At 44.6% G+C, this 17,648-nt stretch overlaps 1 long non-coding RNA gene across 1 annotated transcript; it reads right to left on the reverse strand.

Moving 5' to 3' along the window:
- Nucleotides 1-362: 362 nt before the first annotated feature.
- On the reverse strand, nt 363-7,366 carry LOC308054515. The gene is made up of 2 exons (XR_013924143.1): nt 3,366-7,366; nt 363-2,755 (listed from the first exon to the last, which is right to left on the reverse strand). It is a non-coding gene; the product is annotated as an uncharacterized lncRNA (long non-coding RNA).
- Nucleotides 7,367-17,648: the final 10,282 nt, after the last annotated feature.

A 17,648-nucleotide genomic window follows, 5' to 3' on the forward strand; every position in this document is an offset into this window, starting at 1 on the left:
GATATTGTTTTACCTGAACTAGGCAGGCCTCCTGCTTATCATTTTTACTGTAACAGGTAAAGCATTTTTTGCCTTACCTGGAATTTACTCCCGGATATACCTGGTTAAAGATTTCTTTTACTTCAGGGAGACCCTCTTTTCCACTTTTCTGTTGAATCAAAGATAAGCTCAAGATTTCAATTAATTGATTATTTTTAAATTTTGGTTTCATTTCTCCTTCTTTAAACATCTAGATGTTCTAATAAATCTCATCCCAACAAAGATTTTGGTGAATTTGGCATTCTTGTTTGTTTTCTTAGTTTGTACTTTAAAGGTTTCAGGATGTTTTCCTGGTGGCCAGCAGCTCCCACAACTGTAACAAATTCTGTTCACTGAAGTTTAACACCAAGTAAGTTGGTTTTGTATTCACTAAAATTCCACCTCATTTTTCCTAGTCCCTAGTTCACCAGAACCCCTTGCTGGTTCTTTAGCTCAGGGCAATCTCGCTTCCAGTGTCCACTTTCCCTACAATATGCACAGTGATCCGATCCCATAGGAGAGGGATTCACTTTTCACTTCTGCCTGACATTCCTCCTGTCTCTGCCTCGTCTCCTCTACCAGCTCAGCACGACCCGACCCAGCTCTTCTCTTACCTTCTGTACACGTTCCCTGTTCCTTCTATCAACTTTTCTACATCACAATTACCTAATAACAATCAACTCGAACCTTTATCTAGTCCTATTAGATCATCCTGATAAGTCTTTCACAACCAACTTTCAAACATCTACATTTCCCCATCAAAGACTCACCTTTATTCTCCTCAGACCCGTTGCCTGCCCTAGAGGGGCCGTTACCGGTCCCGTTGTACTGCAAATGCTGCAGCAATTGGGGTGACATTGTCAGGTCCTTCTGCTCAATCGTCAGCAACAGCAACCCCCTCCTCCCCACCATCAGAAGGGTTCGGGCAGGAGATGCTCTTCCTGCTCTGCAGGTTACACAAGCCTGCCTCTGCAGCAGCACTTCTGTTTTAACTCTTTCTTACCCTGAATGCAAATCTGCTACTTGTTGCTCTAAGTCTGTGTTCTTACACATCAGCCTTCGCATGCAAACAGCAAACACCCTGCCATGCGTCCAGCATGCACCTTCGAGGGGGTACGGGGGTTTGTACAAACTCACCCCAATACTTTAACACTTTCACAGGGTCTTTGACTCTCCGCACCCCGCTTTAGGTCTTACATAGGTTAGTGCAAGTTTTTATCTTACAACGTGCTTCATTCTGGTTGCTCCACAGAAGGAAAGGAACCACAACCTGAGCTCTTCTCTCTCTTCCCACCCACCCCCCAAAAAAAAAATAAATTCAACAAGAACATCTTTCTAGTTTAGGTCTCAGTTTTTCCCTTATCCTTTTCTAGAGCCATAATCAAAGATCAGGTGGTGTTAATTCCACTTTTGTTCTCTATGAAGAAACAGCATAAGGTGTAAAATTGTGTTGTAATAGAAGACTTCCTTCGAGTGGCCATCTTTCACCATCACCTAATGTATACAAAGGCCACCAATTCTGACAATATTTTAAATATGTCTTTTTGTTCAAATTTCCACTGGGAATTCTGCCAAATTCTTTCCAATGCTTCAAAATACATCCCAGGGGTGTTTTGGTATTTATTTCTTGGCTCGGCCTGCCCCCCATCGTCCTAATAAGTCTGGCATTTTTCTACAATGTGTTAGTTATTCCTGGAGGTACCATACTTATCTCAGAACACACACCACAGTTCCAGACCTCTATTTAGCCTTATTTCTTGGTCTCATTATTTTTCTTCTTATTATTATTATTGGGGTTTTTTTGGGAGGAGATAACATATCTTAGACACTTGCAACCTTTTGCTCGAGTGTACAGACAGCACCTACGACACTAAGAGCAGAGGCTAGTTCGTGCTTTTTCCAAAGATGTTAGTTCTAATGTTTTGTCCACAGTCTCCCGCTCTAATTTCTAATTATGCATTCCAACACTTCATAAATTGATTTTTCAATCGCTCCGTCCGTCTCTGGCCGGCCCCTCGCGGGGAACACGGACACACAGATCGGGACTCCCCACTCGCTTTGCAGTGACACCGCGTCTCTCACACACGTCACACTCTCTGGGCAGCCCTCAGTCACACAGGCAGTATGTTACACGGTACCGTGCACTTACATACAACTCTAGGAACGCTGACAGTTCACGTTATCACACAAAGTACGCATTTCAATGAACAATTGCCAAAAAACAGATTCTCATTTTTTTCTGGCCTTAAGCAGAGTGTTAAGTTTTCAGCTATTTGCCTAGAATTACCAGAATATTTTTTTTTTCAACATACATTTCATAACTCCAATTTTGAACATGTAACAAGACAATACATAGAACAAACAAGACACAGAGCGCTATTTCAGTTGTTATATTCTAGGAATTCCTCAAATCTTAAGACAACCTAAAGAGAGTTTTTAGCTTCCCAAATCTTAAGATAATCAAATAGGGCTATTACCCTTCTCAGAAGGCGTCCCTTCTTCTCAACCCTGCAAGACGGCGCCCCGTCTTTTGTCTTATGGGGTAAAAACAAATCTTAAGACAATCAAATATTCAAAACAAAGAATAAATAGAAATACCTTTCATGTTGTGCAGAAGTCCTTGTCCACCTGTGTGAGAAGCCGAGAGGCAGGGGCGTCTTGCCGACAGAAGATGCAGTCGGGGGCCCTGAGGGTCCCCAGGCCCCTGGATTCCAGCACTGGTGGAGAGTTCTCCTGGCTGGCTCACCAAATCGATGCCAAAACAGCACAGATAACTGCTCAGAGACAAATTTTGTCTTTAAGCAGCAACTCCCACCATGTACTCACTAATTCTTTACACTATATGCGCTTTAAAACATATAGAGGTTTACACTCACCCCTCGGATGTTCAAGACAATAACCACATGTCAACATTCATAATATACCTAATACAGAAATGTTCTCACATTTCCAGCATAAAATGAGTATAACAATTATTATTAGTAACCCTATAATTATTAATCCTATATACACAGATTGACTTCAAATCATCAAACGTGTCAGTCTTCCAACCAAAACAGCATTAGAGTTCCGATATTACCTCAATATCAGAACAAATACCAGAACAGAATCAGAGTTCCGATATTACCTTAATACCGGAACGAATACCAGAACAGAATCAGATGCATACCTGCGGTGCTAGCTACCCGGCATACGCCATCCTGCATAAGCATACAATGATCTTATGTCTTACGGACAGCTTTACAGATGGACCGGTCCCAGAACAGAAATATCCGAAACAGTACTGTTCAGAATATAATATTAATATAATATTTACAATTAATATAATATTTGAATAAAGATAGTACCTTTGCTCCGCAAGATGGAGTCCTTGTCTGCTCCTGTGGTGATCCAGATGAGACGAGGAGCCCCTCCGGGAAAATCCCCGGGGGTACCCTAGGGAGTCCCCGCTCGCTCTCAATGAGTCCCGCAGCCGAGCAGAGGAGGTCCCATCTGGGTCGCCAAATTGATTTAAAGAGTCAGTCACCAATATTCGAGTGAGCGGAGGAGGTTATCTTTATTCGCCAGCGCTGGGTGCATGGGGGATCCCTCCACCAAAGTCATGCACACCGAGGGGATTCTTCGGTCCCCTCTTTATACAGCAACTCAGACCTATTCATTAACTTTCCAGGAAATCGTTCACATATTCATTACAATGCCAGGAACTCATTTACACATCTCTCTAAACTAGTGACCATGATTTAAGTCCTTGTCTTTGCCACCTTTCATAAATAACAGGAACTTAGGACCAGATAGCCTTTTTAAAGATGACAAATCCAAGGACTTCGCAATTAGTACATCCCTCATGTTAGCAATAAGGGTCCTTGCGTGTTTCCCAGCTTTTAGATAAACATAAGTACATCATCCTATAGATAAGTGGTGCATCATTCATCATTCAAGAGCATGAGGAGGGGAAAGATATTTAGCTGCTTTAAGGTTTCTATTCTACAGCACCTTATCTTCTCACTGCCTGTCATCTAGCACCCACAGCAAATAAGCAGGCGACCCGCAGAAGGCACCTTCCTTCAGTTTACAAACCCTGACCCATTCCTTGGGCAGATCGAGCATGAATGAGTGTCCCTGAGTCCCAGAGCAGCTGCATTATAGAGCCTTCACTGCAATGCTTGCAAGGAAAGGAGCACCTCTCAATTCTTACTGCACTGTTTTACCATAACTAGTTGTCCCCAGCACCAAATCTTGTGCGTTTCTACTTGAAAAGCAGTTTAGAAAGCCCTAAATGATGACAAAGTTTCTTTCTAATTTTTTGCTCCCAAGCAAACAAAGTGTTTTGTTTGTCTTGCAATAAAATGTTTTTGATTCATATCCCAAAACTGTCAGGGCTTGGTGAATCCGAAATGGATTTCTTCCAGGATACACAATGAAAAGATTGAGTTGTTCTCACTGCTCTGGTCTCCAGGAGGAGCAAAGAAAAGACCGAACTTGCTCCATACAGGAAATCGGGCCCAGCTGTAATAATGATGAGGGAGAAACGGAGCGGCACTTTCCTAAGAGCTATTCTTGGGCTAAATTCTAATATATTTTGCAAATGCTGGGAAAGTAGTACCCCTGAAAGCCAGAAGGTCAGTCTTTCTGATGAGTGCTGGCTTCTTACCACTGTGCCACCACCAGGCACAAACAATACATATCTTTCTCCTAAACTAACTCTCAGAGGCAGCTGTGGAAATAAACCATTGTCAGCCCAGCCTGAGATGAGCACTTGAAATGTTATCCCAAATTACTGTTTCGGAGGCAATGGTGGGAAGCCCAAGTGACTTGGAACTAGTGCAACCAGTTCTGCCTCTTACACAAGAGGTCATTAGCATTTGAACAAGGTAGTGACATGGCACTTCACAGGCAGAAACCTTGCTTTGAAGAATACACAAAAGCACACACATCTCTCAGTTATTTGAATGGGGGAAAAGGTTTCTCTTGTCCATCCCAGATTTTCCAGGGCACCGCTATGTGTGTTTACTTGTCTGGAAGATGTGCCTTGTATACCCACCCAAAAGTAACTCACACTCCGGTGTGGAGACAAACACACACACGGGTTACTGGTGACAGGTCTTTCCCAGTGTTGGTAGACACAAACTGTTGGGATGCTGTCAGGTACTGCAGTGCTGTCCCTGCTTGCTGCAACTGAGAGACAGGACGCAGCTTGATGCAAGCAAATGTCACTTTAATTAGCCAAATATCATGATTATATACACACAAGCAATTGTTACATCTAATTCTGATCGGTTCAAAAACTTGCTTATTCAATAACTATGTGGCAACTCCTGCGAGGATCTCACACTAGCTATTTAGCAATTCAGCAATAAAGACAACAATGTCTGCAGCTCTTGCACCACGTCCTTGAGCAAACTGACAAACCGACTGCCTTATTCCTTGTATAGTCTCAACTTGATGATTAGTCCCTGTTTCTATACCCTTCAGAAATTTCTCATGTCCCTTTCACCAGGGCTTGTGACCCACAAGCTCGAGCACATTCCTTTCAACTAACTGATTGTTACTTGTGGTCCTGCTTCCCAGGCCCCCTCCTGCACCTGCTCTCATCCAGCGCATCTGTGTGGTTCCTCCATTCCCAGCTGATCTGCTTGCGCCCACATGCCAGGACCTGTCCAGAGCAGTTTTTCCCCTGTGACGGAAAGTGCAGCACAAGGCTGTGCCGCAAGTCTGGAAACCCCTCCATGCCCCAGCAGAGTGTGGGACAGACTCCCACAGCACAGCACCTTCCCTTACCTCCTCCCACCCTTGGGGTCTGCAGCTCAGAAACGATCCCTTCCCCTCACGTGCCCTGCAGCTCTGGAGTCCTCATTTGAAATTTCAGGGGCAGAACTTATGAGCGGGGCTCCAACAGTCCAGCTGCTTGGGCATGCGGGACTGGCAGAAAGGCATCAGTCCAGTGTCCAGGGCCTTGGTGCAGTTTGGTGCCTCACAGCACAAGGGTTGTATCGACATGATGAACATCCGACGTTAGGGGCAAACTCCATCTGCTCCTCTTCAGGAGAAGTTTAAAGTGGTTCCCAAAGTCAATAGGAGTCATGTGTGCATATCTGAGGGTCTTCACTAATCCATCTGCTAATTAAATAATAATTAAAAGCCATGCTGTCCACATGCACTGCAATCATTACTTTTCATAATTAGCTAAACGTGTAAGTCAGAACCACTGCTTCAATTTTTTTTTTGTCCGCTGCCTCAGCCATCGCTTGCTTTGACTGCCTAGGCTCTTCACCAAGGCAGAAAATTGGTTTAGCTGCATTCAATGGGTCTGTGCTAAGTACCACTACATGCTGTGAACTCCTTGATGCCTATTTAATGACCCTTGCCTATTACAACTGAGAAAAAGAGATGATTTCAGGATGACATTCAGCAGTGGTCTGGAACAGCAATTGAACAAATCCAACGAAACCCAAAGAAAATGGTCATGCCGCCTTAAGGTTGCTACAGCAGGTGCTTACAATTAGAAAGCACTCAAAGAAACCCTGGGTGTGGGCCAACACTGTTTACTACGTATTGACACACTCTTTCTTCAGCTAAACACGTCTGTTGGACCACTTGCATTGGTGCTTTCCCCAGCTTTGGAGAGAGAACAGAAACGGTGTGAGCAAGACAAGAGAGCCACGGGCACAGGGAGGCTCCCACCTGTGTGCAAAACACTGGCCCTTGGGTTGCTTTTAAGACTCAGCCCAGTCCTCACTGCCTGGAGCACGTTTTCCAACAGAATTCAACTCCAGTTCAGATAAAAGCCTATGTTTTGGGCATTATTTTGATGTGGTGTAAGGAGAGAGACACACACAGTAAAATTAGGCTATGGCTGGTTATCAGCCCAAAGAGGCTCCCTAGCACCAAAGTAGGGTTGGGTCCTCTGCTAAGCAGAGCAGAACTGCCAGTTGGACAACTCAAGCTCAAACTTCTCTGGAATAAGGCCCCACCTTTTTCCTGAATGAGTATTATTCCCTTGCCAAACTGCAGTTCTACTCAGACCTCAACATTCTGCCTGCAGGCTTCTCGGGAACAAACATAAGTATTATTTTTATAATGGGGAAAGTTTCTTTTTTCATGCTGCCCTAACTCAAAGCCAGCCAATGCAATTTTGCTCAAGCTTTCAAACAATAATGCCATCTCAGAAAATGTCTACAGATTGTATTTTTTAATGACTCCAAAACCTGGAAGCCTGTGTCTATGTTGCAGGAGAACAGACTGCCCAGTTACACGATTGCTTGAATGCTCCCAGATCATCCCATCACATGTAGGCTCTCAACTTCAGCAGTGAATTTAAAAGTGCAGCAGCTTTAGGCATCCCTGGAGGCCACAGTAGGCAAGTACCTCAAGCAGAAATTCAGATCTTTGGTGCTGAAAATGGTCTCCTGGAAGTGCTCACCTGCCTCCATTCCCTAAAGATGGAGCCTAAAGCAACCATACTCCTAATGTAGGTACCACACCTAAGTGACTAACGGGTAACTGTTGGGCTCACGCTGACTGTGCAGCTCACCACCCGGGGAAGCCGGGGGTCTCTTTGCCTGGGAGGGGTCCGTGTTACATGGCTCCCAGCAGCGAGTGGCAAGATACAGGTGTCTGGCACTGCACTGAATGATGATGTGCACATATATATCTCCAGGGCGACCAGACAAGCCCAGAAGAAACTGACGCTCAGGCTGAACACAGGTAAACGAGCCCAGCGGTGGATCTGGAAAAAATCTACACCTAATCCTGCCCAAGCCTGAAGGTGTTTAAATTCCAGAAGTATATTCTTTTTCACCTGCAAGAGCCCCGGGTATCACTGCAAACCCCCAGCCGGCCTGATGGTGCAGGGGAGCTGGAAACACGAGGCACAGCTACGCCCGGCAGGACTTGGAGAGGACTCTGTTAAATAAAGTCCCCTGAGGTGTTCAGTTCAGTAGGCATTCTCAGGACAGATCTAACATGCGCCAACTGGATGAGAGTCATCTGAAAGCTCAGCCGTTCTCACTGAAAACGTATCCAGAGGAGACACAGCAGGTATGCCCAAGCTTCCAGAATTCCTTCAGCAAGTTGTGAATGAGGCATGAGATGAAAAATCTCTCCCCAGTGGACAACACACAGACAAAGCTCAGCATACACTGCCCTTCCCTTTTTTGTTTCCCTCTGCTTTAATCAAGGACACTCCACAGTCAGCTCGAATGAAAAAAAAAAACCCAAAAGGAAAAAAAAAAGCCCTTTACAAATGCCCATCAAGCCCCAAAGTGTCAAGACTATAGAAAAATGGATGGGGAAAACCCCTTGAGAAGGTATTTAAAATATTCAGTACATATTAAAAATTTCCCTTTTTTTAAGTTCACTGAAGCTCCCCCTAGCAAGATCAGCTCCTGCTTAGGGAAAAGTGTGAACTGTGGTTATTTGTTCAAAGGTAACCTTTCCCGCTAATATAAAAAAAAATAACTGAACCAAGTATTTCAGAAGTTGTAAAGACTGTTTGAATCTGTGCTTCGGGTTTTGTTGGTTTCTTTCATCCTAGTTAACACTGAAAGTTTACTCTTGCCTCTTCCAGAAGTAGCCAAACAGGCAACCAGGGATATTCTCCAGACCTTGGGTCCTACTGCTGGTGACTGTCTGCCTGTTTTACAAAGTACTTGGAACACCAGGTTAACCCGGGACGGTACAAAATAAGTGGGCATCAGGTGAACCAGGTCTGGACCTCAGAGCCCAGCTAGATTTCCCAGATCAGTAAATGGCTTTTGAAACAAGCACTACCTACAAGTCCTTCAGGGTTGTCTTAAAATTTGCTCATTTTGTCTCAGGTTTAGTGAATAAATAAGCTTCTCTAATTATTGGCAACATTTCCTTTAATGTTCTCTATACCTGCTGAATGTAATCTAAATGCTGAGATAATGTTATTCTAACGTCTTCAGGAGCTGGCACCTCTGTAACAGGGACACTGACTGATCTGTGGTGAACAGCAGGAGTAGGTAAGCACTGTGAGAAAGCAAATCTCTTCCTTCATCCAACACCTTTGGTTGACTAAATGCATGGATTGTTTTTGCATTTGGTCACAGGTATCAAGATCTCAGCTATACTTTCCATTCCAGCTGTAGCAGTCAGGGACTTGTACTTCTAAGTTTGTGCATCTGCTTTACTCCTAAAAACATCCTGAAACCCCTCCATGAGAAATACTTCAGTCACAATTCTTCCTCTTCCAAGTTCCTGAACCTTGATTTTCAAATACATGGCATCAAATTACGATTCCCTCATCATAATAACTGTTGCAAAGAAATTACATGCTTTTCTCCCAAGAGCAAAGTTTCAACAACTGTGGAATAAATCTGGGCAAGTGGCTGGTGTAAAGGCAAAGTATCTTTCCAGTGGTAGAAAATACTCATCGCACCTACCTGCCTGAAAAAGTGCTGTGTTGTTATAGCAAAGACATCAAAGCCACAGCTGGCCCTTTTAAGGTCACCTTGAATATTGCTTAATTGCTGGGACTGCTCATCACACTCTTCCTTCAGTCTCTGAATGAACGGCTTTTCAGCATCTCGACTCTCTCCCGGTTTGGAGGAGAATCCCCTCTTTGGGGTGGTTGGCCTTTGCTTGGGATGTCCTACAAAGGAGAGAAGAAAAGACCATCAGGGTCCCTTTATATGTATGGATATGACCTTCCTGTGTTTCTAAGGCCCTTGGGACTCAGCCCTATAAAAGAAAAAAAGGTCTGTAGCATTCACACGGATCTGTAATGACTTTCAAAAAAAGCAAGAGCACAGCGCAATATGTTTCTGTAGGGGCCAAAGCTCAAACCTTTCTAACAGTCATCTCACCGCAGGCTCTGAGCCTGAAGGTCTGCTATGAGCCGGGGAGAGCTCTCCTAAGAACGTCTTACTGAGAACTGAGGTTGTTAGAGGAAGGTTCCCTCTCACCTATGCTAAACATCAACAACAGAGGTCTGCATCTTGATGCGTGATGCTGGACTCCCTTGGATAACAGTGAGAGAAATGGGCACGTCCGGACTGAGATTCAGCTTATCCTGTTGTGGATGCGGGAAACAATAGGATGATGTCTACACTCTACACATGATTTCTTTGGCCACCTCAACCCCAAGTCTGGTGACTTGATAGAGGTCCCAGATGGCCTTTGTAGATTTCCTTTTGCCTCCAAATAGGACAATGTGGGACTGGAGTTGTCCTTCCCTGAATGCAAACACAGCATGGGTTGCTTGCTATTGGGATTCACGACTTCTTTTTCTCAGCAATACTGCAGTCTACCTTGCCAGTCCCCCTTGCTCTGCCCTTTGTAACACTTCTAAAGTGGCAGCACAAAACAGATCTGTACAGAAATGCCACCAGGTGCCACACGGTGCTGACTGTTACACCGCTGACCCTGCATGGCTGCTCTCTCTGCACCGTCGGTCACAGCAGCAGTGCTGTACGGTTTGCCCGCAGAAATGGGCCCCGACCGACTCTGGCTCCTCTGACGTGCTCCAGGTTGGCTTGAAGCAAGTCTGATCCCGTATAAAGATGTGGAACCACTGGTGTAGCTTGTGTTCAGGATATCAGCTCAAACACGGTGTCATATTCACGTGAATGGCTCAGGAACTAAAGCTCGCTCACGATAAGCCACTTCGGGGAAGTGAGGCTTTTATCCTAATTTAAGTTCATATCCTGCCTGGGTCAGCTACTCCTTTCTCTGGAGATACTCGGGAGGATGAAGCAAGAAAGGGCAGTGTTCTGGTAGTGCCAGGTTGCTCAAGCCACTGCTTGGACCATCTGTTTTGTCTTTATCTTCTTAGCTTCCTGAGAACTCTCTGCAAACATCAGGCTGGGGCAACACCTTTGATTTAATGATTCTTGTTGCTACCCTTGTGTCCCCTCAGTTGTTGCTTTCTAGCTCATTCCTGAATACTGGCCAGGAATTCCTGGTTCACTTCTTGAGCTCCTCCCACTAGTATCAAGCTTTTAGCCGAGGAGCTCGAGTCAGTAAAAAAGAGGCAGAAAACAGCCAGACACCTGGTTCCCATGCGTTACTAGGAATGGAGGACATTGGTCTGGATAGATGAAAAACAAACACTGCTGTGCTGGCAGCAAGGGTTGGGTACGGAAGAATCTGGGAAAAAAGAAAAGGAAGGAAAAAAAAAAAAAGAGTATCTTGTGGTCTTACAGTCTTGTAGCACGCAGTTCCTGCAAAACAACACAGGAACAATGTCTCCAACTAGTTGTCAGCAATGAAGGTAACAGGGGACAGTCTTCCACTGTGGATGCTACCTACCCCTTTCCCAAAACCCAGAAGAATCTTTCCACAGAGATGCATCTAATGGTATGAGTTAGAACCAATTTACGAAGCCGAGCATTGTTCCAGAGGTAATTTTGTTAGATGTGCTTTAGATATTTTAGATTTTTCAGACTGTGGCCTGGGTGTGCAAACAGACCCTTAGGGCAATTTTACTACATCAGGCAGGGAAGCAGCATAGCTTTTCCAGAACAATACACCAGGAGCATATTCCTACTTTTTTAGATCCCTGACTTGCGTGGAGCCACTGGGAGCATGTCTTCCAATTTGCTGGACTGTGTCCTGGCTCCAGGCTAAGCTTACAGGGAACTAGCTCCAGAGATGCTCCCTCATGACCCCAAGTATCTCGTGCTGCAACCGCAGAGAGCCACGAGTGCAAAACAGCCTTTGACACAATTTGTGCCCATGACTGGCATTTGTAAGGAGGAATACCAGGTTTCCCAACATGTCAAAACTAACTTTACGATGTTGCAAGTCCTAAATACTACAATACCGGATGAGAGAGAGAGAGGACTTTCTGTCATTAAGAGAGTTCAACCAGCACAGCCATTGCCCTCTATCCATTTTCGTGTCAGTTAAAGCCTGTACGCCTTTTTGTTCAGGAATGCTATTTTCTTACAGATTCTTCCATTCATGTAAAGGGGCTCTTAGCTGGGCAGTAGGCAGTAGGTATTATCACAAAATAAGAGATTCATAGGAGCAACGGCCACAAATATCTGTCTTTCTAGTGTAAAAATCTTGGGCTGTTGAGGCAGCGTGGTGATGTTACAACAAAAGGCATAGGGAGAAGTGTAAAGGGAAGCTCTTGAAATCAGTCCAGTTTTAATGAAAACAGAAACCCACCAGGTTGCTTTGTCTTATATCTTTCTAGCTTTCCTGTTCACTGGAACACTTGAAGCACACATCTCTGTGTTGTCCTCGTCAGTGTCATAAGCTGTCCTTGCAAATGAAATTGTGCTATTCTCCTCAGGGATGAATCTGAACTTCTCAGTTCGTTTGGGTCTGAAAAGCAGCTTACTAAGCTTACTCTGCCATTCGTGTCTCCCTTCTGTTGCTCTGCACAAAACAGGATATGTATTAATGATGCTGGCCCTGATCCTGAATGTCCTTTTTGCTGATGGTGGGACCAGGGGGGAGACCTCGTGTATGCTGAAATAATCACTGAACCCCTTTGATCCACTTCAAAACTCCCAGGTCTTTTTTATCTACTTGTGTTTGAACTAGGAGACATGACAAGTATATACTCACAATTAACACAGTCCATGAGGATTTAGATGGGGAATGCAATTTATTTGCCCTTTAACTGTCCAATTTTGGACATTTTCATAAGGAAAATGAGAAAATTACTTTCAGAGGACTGATAACAAGCAATTTGTAGAGTGACAGATGTCAGAAACAGACGGCACCATCCTAAAATGGAGTGGATGCAGAGCATCTGCATCTATGTACACCTCTTCCTATACACATATTTCAGGAATGGGATTGCATCAATAGATAAAATAGATATCACTATGAGACTCTGCATCTCAAAACTCCTTGCAAGTCTGCAGGAGGACTGACCAAAAGTCCAAAGATCAGATTCAAGGCTAAAAAAAATTTGCATGGCAGTCAAAGACCAGCACTGATTTAAAAGAACTGCACTTGAGGAGGCCAGTAACAGAGGGAACACAACCTAAAGACAGCACTCTAAAGTTTTACAGCCTGTTTCATGGCCACATGTAGGTGTGGCAGTTACCTGGAGGACACGTGCTCTCCTATCACAAAGAGTAAATGCCTCACAAGTTTGTGATCCTGATGGAGGAAAGGCTGTGCTACTGCCCCTTAGCCCCAGCTACACTCACGCCTTGTCCTGTTTAATGGCTGCTTTGATTGTTTTTTGGAATTGTTAAATAGGTGAAAACATTGTCTGTTTGTTATTTCTGTTATTGCTGTTGTCATTTCATAGAATGCTAAAGGCTACTCTCAAAAGATAAAGATGAGGTTTACCTTCCTATTTGATCCTTACAGTGATAAACAATTTTAGGTTGTCATAATTTCAGACAACCAAGCTTAAGAAATCCTAAATCAGTCTGTGCAGTGGGAGAGAGGGCACTTACTCAACCTGTCATGACAATGAAGCAACATTTGAGGACTTACGAATTGGATATGCCAAAAATTTCAGCCTTGAAAACCATTAAGTGACCTGTGGAAATGCAGGCCTCCTTAGGACAACAGAAACATGCAGTACAAATACGCCTATGTTTCATTTTGCTTTCCAGTTCTAGTGGAAGCAAATCAGCTGTTCTGTAACATGCTGCTACCACCACAGTCAGTTCTGGTGCTTAAACTGGAGTCCCACGGTTATAAATGCTGGTGAGCTGCTGGCCAGGCACTCTGCACAACAAATTTTTCTTTGGATCGCTCTTGGTGATCTCACCAGTTGCAAAACAGCCTAAAAATTGTATGATTCAGAAGACAGTGGTAAGTTCATGTTTTTACCCTAGTAGCTTCGTGAGGAGAATTCTGAATCCTGTCGGTGCCTGGGAAGATTAAATTTAACCTCCCATTTTCTGGATTTTGTTGGGCGTGAAGGAGGAAGAAGAGTTTGAGTTTAGTAAACATGAAGAGACTCTTGATGAATGTTCTAGAGGCCAAAGAGCTATTCTACATTTTTTTAACTTTACCATCAAATGAAGAAACATGGGGTTCTGCCCCCCATAATAGTAACAACTCAAGCATCATATAGCTGTAGAGATGACATTTGAAGTATTTAAGTAGAGTCTAAAAAATGAGGCAACAGAACAGGAGATAAACTGCAAGCACAAAGAAATCATTGGGACCATGCCCACGCATTTCAGAAGCGTTATCAGCCAAAGGCCAGCCTTAGAAAAGCCTTTAGGTACCTTATACTTCTGTTGATGTACACGTAGGAAACATAAATAGAAAGAAATTCCCTTCATTTTAGTAAATAAGCAAAGGTATTCTTCAGAAATGCTAAACCCATGTGTTTGTACGCAATGTTGAGGGCTAAGCTGACAATGCCCCCATAGCACTCGGAAGGTTATTTCTATAGATAACCCCTTTTCCAGTCATGCACAGAAACAGCCCAGGAAATTCAGCGCCTCTGCAAACAGTAAGAGTAGATCCCAGGCAATATACAGTATTCTCTCATTCCAGGTATCTGAGGTGTCTTTTATTTCACTATACCTATCTGTTCTCTTGTTAGAGAAGAAAATTGTAATGATAAACATAAATGTTCCCGTGACCTTAAAGATGTAATAGCAACAACTCTTTGTTTTGACGGAGAGATGACTTCGCGGTTGTAACAAAGAAAACAAAAGCCTGTTCAGCTCATGCATTGGTATGATAAAGCCTGCTGTACTCAGAGCCGGCTTAATGAACCTTGGACACAATCAGTCCTCACTTAATAGCAGGTCTCCACTTAGTGTGTTGACAAGAGATGCAAAGTCAACAAGTTTAAATCTTCCCTGAGCAGTGGGTTTTGGTTCATAATTACCTGGTGAATGGAGCCTGGTGGTTGTTACCGCTGATCTCTTAGGGGATGAGACAACAGGCCTGTTAGCATCCCAGTCTTTTTGTACTTCTTTCTTCACACCTTTAGGGGAAAAAAAAAAAAGGAAAAGGTAGAAAGAAACCCATTTTATACTTCTGTTTGCAACTGTGCAGAACTATGTCACTAAGATACATACCGGAATGGCAAAATACCAGTATTTCACCCATGGGCTTTGCACAGAATGATACTACACAGTACTTCTGTGTTGGATGTCAACCTGCCACCTCTGCAAGCATGACTGTGTGCATGTGGCTGAGCTGACACGCACAGCACTAAAGAAGGTCAGAAGGTGCCTTACACACTATCTGGGTTCTCCAGCCACCTGCACGGTGACAAATGCCATTAAGGCACAAACAGCTACATAGGTAGCCCATCCTATCTGTTCTGAGCTCTGTGTTCTCTCTCTTTACCTTGCTGTGCATCCTCATGCTGGGCTGGAGGAGAAGCTGAGTAGGACTATGCAAAGCTGACTGAAGTTACCTGCAGGGCCCTGCTCTACCAGCTTCTTCCCCAGGTTAGGAAACTGCCTTTTCTGGTGGCCAGCTTTCCCAAGAGGGTCTCACACAGGCAAGAGACGAGCTTCTGCAGAACCAGAAGCAGGCCGGCTGTGTCCGGGCTGTGCTGGATGTGGCGTGCCAGACAGGAGAGGGGGTCTCTGCCTGTGCCCTAACTCAGCCAGGGCCAGAGAGGTGCAGCACAGGCGACACACAGAACCAACAACACGCTGTGCAGGATACAACAGGGCCACATCATTTTCTTGATGTCCACAAGGCTGAACCAGAACCTGGTTCATGCTCATCTACGACCCAGGCACGTTCCAGGCTGTCTGCCCTCCCTCCTCTCTCCTCTGTGTGTGTAGCTCTCCACATCACTCTTGACCTCTGCATTTATCCTTTTTTTCTGCAGCCACTAATTCTTCCCACTGACAGCAGGATGCCCCAGAGCTCTTGGATTATGACCTCCAGAAACTTTGCGCTAGCCTTTCCTCTTCCTTTAGTTTTCCAGAGGGAGGCAACTGGGTGTCTGTTATTATCCCTCCCATGGCTGGAGCTCTCTGGTTAGGGGCTCAGGGTGGTCTGTCAGTTGTCCAGGCTCTGCAGCCACCGACTGCCTCTTGTACCAGGGAGATCCAGCTTCATCTGGAAGCCAGAGCGGCCACCCAAGCTCAGCCCACCCCTCTCACCCACCCACAACTCTCATCAAAATAGCTTTGGGGACCATGCTGAGTGCAGCAACGCGAAAGACCGGCCCTGCTTGTTTGCCCATGGTGTGACAGTCAAGCCACGGGATTTCATGTGGAAAACACCGAGGAAGTAAGAAGAAAGAGCAAGGAAAAGCAAATCTCTGAGACGGTAAGGTATTTTTCTGTTTGCTTTCCTTTTTTATCGTTAGTGTTTGTTGGGGGTTGCATTTTAGTCTGCAGGACTGTGTCACAGCCCCCGGACACACAGGAGAAACAGACACTTAAGGCAAACAATGTTTGCCTCATTAACTTGCCCTTCTCTTGAGTAAGTTCACAGACGGCTTGTAAGAAAATGTCAACATCCCACAGAATCTGTAGTATCTGAAGCAGGAAAACAAACTCCTCTTTTCTTGCTGGTGCTTAAAGACAGTGACAGTCCAAAAACTAATGCTCTCTTCCATTTGGCTTAATGCATATGTGGTACGTCTATTTCAATAGTGGAGAAAAGTGATAATTTTATAGGGAGATCAAAGCTTCAGGCACACTTCCTGCATGACTAGTTTTCTGCTCTTTCCAAAGCCACAGCCAGTCACAGTTGCAGTATCAGATGCATCATTCACCCTTCCACTTCCGTCTGCATCAGGACTTGCAAGCAGTGAGCTGCAGACACAGCATTTGCCGTGCACCGAGCTTCATGTCTTCTAGCACCACATCTCAGCATTCCCTTGCAGAGTTCTGCAAAGAACACGTGCACACCCACCAGCCCCGAGCCCAGCCATCTGCAGGAGGATAGCACAAGAGAAAGTCTAAGACCCTCTCTGACTCCCTTCCACCACTCAGAGGCAAATCACACCATCAGTCCTCAGGGGCTGGTAAAGACTGAACTTTTCTTCATACCTTTACTTTGGTCCATCTCCATTTTCTCTGCTGTTTATAAATTTGACACGTTGAGGCTACCGCTCATTTGTGGTTAATACCTTTCACAGTGAAGTGACTAAGAATACAAATTTCTTGTGTCTGCCACCTACTACACTGTGCTTTACTACAGAGCAGGACATAAAACAAGTTTATGGTACCATTTTATCACTAAGGACCAAGTGAAAGCAACCTGAGATGGGAGCTGTGAGAGAAAAGCAGAGCTTGTTTTATAAAGTATAGTTTATATTCTTACAGATTTGAGCATTACTTTTTCATGGCAATGAGGCTTTGGGTTTCTTGTGTTTCCAAATTAAAAATATGATGCACAAATGGGCCATACACCAAACTCCTCTGTAAATTTTGCTATGGCAAATGTCAAACAGGGACAATGGTAGGGAAAGTGTGTTTTCCTTTTGCTTTCAGGAGTAACAAGGGGCATATAAATACTTAACTGCTTTTGGGTTTGGGACATTTTCAATAAGGAACACCTGGGGAACTAGTTCAGCTTCTTAACCTTAAGCACAAAGCAAGGAACAATTCCCCGGTTAGAGCTCAGGCAGAAGAAAACAGAGCAAAGAGGCAAAGCTGCCCAGCAAGCCCCATTGTTCCGCAGGGGGCAAGGTGAGGTCTGCGGAGAGCAGCAGGAGCCACAGGCAGGTGCAGGCAGCGGTGCCTGGCAGGGGC

The sequence above is a fragment of the Falco punctatus genome (genome assembly GCF_963210335.1).
Source record: "Falco punctatus genome assembly, chromosome: 17".
Classification (NCBI taxonomy): domain Eukaryota; kingdom Metazoa; phylum Chordata; class Aves; order Falconiformes; family Falconidae; genus Falco; species Falco punctatus.